Source organism: Colobus angolensis, unplaced genomic scaffold, assembly GCF_000951035.1.
Source record: "Colobus angolensis palliatus isolate OR3802 unplaced genomic scaffold, Cang.pa_1.0 Scaffold120, whole genome shotgun sequence".
NCBI lineage: Eukaryota > Metazoa > Chordata > Mammalia > Primates > Cercopithecidae > Colobus > Colobus angolensis.
The window spans coordinates 1,527,592-1,530,117 of NW_012113142.1; the positions used below are offsets into that span (position 1 = coordinate 1,527,592).

The 2,526-nt window shown below is 47.5% G+C and overlaps 1 protein-coding gene across 1 annotated transcript in view; it reads left to right on the plus strand.

Annotated features, from left to right (window-relative positions):
- The window catches only part of SSC4D (scavenger receptor cysteine rich family, 4 domains), a 23,266-nt gene that overhangs the window by 2,573 nt on the left and 18,167 nt on the right, over positions 1–2,526 (plus strand). The gene's annotated exons all lie outside the window — the stretch shown is intronic.

The following is a 2,526-nucleotide window of genomic DNA, read 5'->3' on the forward strand; positions in this document are numbered from 1 at the left end:
GAGCTTGCAGTGAGCTGAGATATCCGGCCACTGCACTCCAGCTCGGGCGACAGAGCGAGACTCCGTTTCAAAAAAAAAAAAAAAGAAAGAAAGAAAGAGATCCTCCTTCCTCAGCTTCCCAAAATGTACACAGGAGTGAGCCGCCATGCTTGGCCTAGAGTGAATTTAAATCAGGGCCAGGTGTGATGGCTCACACCTGTAATTCCAGCACTTTGGGAGACTGAGGCGGGTTTATCACTTGAGGTCAGGAGTTCCAGACCAGCCAGGTCAACATGGGGAAACCCCGTCTCTACTAAAAATACAAAAATTAGCCGAGTGTGGTGGCACATGCCTGTAATCCCAGTTACTCAGGAGGCTGAGGCAGGAAAATGGCTTGAACCCAGGAGGCGGAGGTTGCAGTGAGCTGAGATCAGGCCACTGCATTACAGCCTTGGCGACAGAGGGAGGCTCTGTCTCAATAAATAAATACATAAAAATACATAATTTAAAGCAGAAGAAATGAGCCAATAAAATGAGAAAAAATATTAAGGAAATCATAAGTACCATGACTCACACTACATAAAAAAAGTGAAGGAAGGTCTGAGAGAGTAAATGCTGTTTACAGTGCTCGGCCCATTTTGGGTGGAAAGCCTTTGAAGATTTTTTTTTTTCTGATTTAGGATTGGGGTATTAAAAACAAAAAAAGTGCAAGACAGGAGGATCACTTGAGGCCAGGAGTTTGAGACCAGCCTGAGTAACAGCACGAGAGCCCATCTCTACTAAAAAGAAAAAAAGAAAAATAATTAGCCGGGCGTGGTGGTGCAAGTCTGCAGTTCCAGCTACTCAGGAGGCTGAGGCGGGAGGATCCTTTGAGCCCAGGACAGGGAGGTTGCAGTGAGCCATGATCATGCCACTGCACTGTAGCCTGGGTGACAGAGTGAGACCCTATGTCTAAAACATGAAAAAAAAATTCTTTAAAGTAAAAATAATTAATTAATTAATTTGAAAGGGAAACTTTATATTGTTCCAATAAATGGAAAACCAGAGTCCTTTATAGAAGGCATTGTACAATTTAAAAAGAATTAATGAAAAGAAAACAATACATGTGTATCTATATCCTCCCAAATTAAGTGGGTTGCTGTCCATGGCACCAACATATATTTCAAATGCACAGACCGGGCGCGGTGGCTCATGCCTGTAATCCCAGCACTTTGGGAGGCTGAGGCGGGCGGATCACCTGAGGTCAAGAGTTCAAGACCAGCCTGGCCAACATGGTGAAAACCCATCTCAACTAAAAATGAACCAGGTGTGGTGGCGGGTGCCTGTAATCCCAGCTACTCAGGAGGCTGAGGCAGGAGAATTGCTTGAACCCGGGAGGCGGAGGTTGCAGTAAACTGAGATCGTGCCATCACACTCCAGCCTGGATGACACAGCCATACTCCATCAAAAAAAGAAAGGGAGGGAGGGAGGGAAGAAGGAAGGGAGGAAGGGAGGAAGGGAGGAAGATAAAAATCAAATGTGCAGCTGTGGAGGATAACCTCTGAGCCCTTGGGCTGGTCATCGTTTGGGCCAAGCTAACCCTCCCAAACCCTTCTCCCACCATTTGCCCTCTTCACACATCTTCAGTTCCAACCATGTCCGACTCCTCATGCATTTCCATCCAAGCAGCATCTTTCTCACCTCCCAGCTATTGCCTCTGCCGTTGTCTCCACTTAGAATGCCAAAGGCAAGTGGAAATGTCATTTTTCCCTGAAGCTGGCCCCTCTGGGAGGTAAACACTTGGGACTTTTTTTCTTTTACTTGCAGCCTTGGCACAAGTGATCCTCCTACCTCAGCCTCCCCATTAGCTGGGACTACAGACATGCGTCACCATATCCGACTCATAAAAAAGAAATGTTCTAGGCCAGGCGCGGTGGCTCAAGCCTGTAATCCCAGCACTTTGGGAGGCTGAGACAGGTGGATCACGAGGTCAGGAGATAGAGACCATCCTGACGAACATGGTGAAACCCCGTCTCTACTAAAAAATACAAAAAAAATTAGCCAGGCGTAGTGGTGGGCGCCTGTAGTCCCAGCTACTCGGGAGGCTGAGCCAGGAGAATGGTGTGAACCTGGGAGGCGGAGCTTGCAGTGAGCTCAGATCCGGTCACTGCACTCCAGCCTGGGCGACAGAGCGAGACTCCGTCTCAAAAAATAAAATAAAATAAAATAAAGATAAAAAAAGAAATGTTCTGGGCCGGGCGCGGCAGTGGCTCACGCCTGTAATTTCAGCACTTCGGGAGGCCAAGATGGGCAGATCCCTTGAGGTCAGGAGTTCGAAACCAACCTGGCCAATATGGTGAAACCCCCTCTCTAGTAAAAAAAAAGAAAGAAAGAAAACAATACATAAAATTAGCTGGGTGTGGTGTTGCACGCCTGTAATCCCAGCTACCTGGGAGGCTGAGGCAGGAGAAGCGCTTGAACCTGGGAGATGGAGGTTGCAGTGAGCCAAGATTGTGCCATTACACTCCAGCCTGGGCCACAGAGCAAGACTCTCTCTCAAAAAAAAAA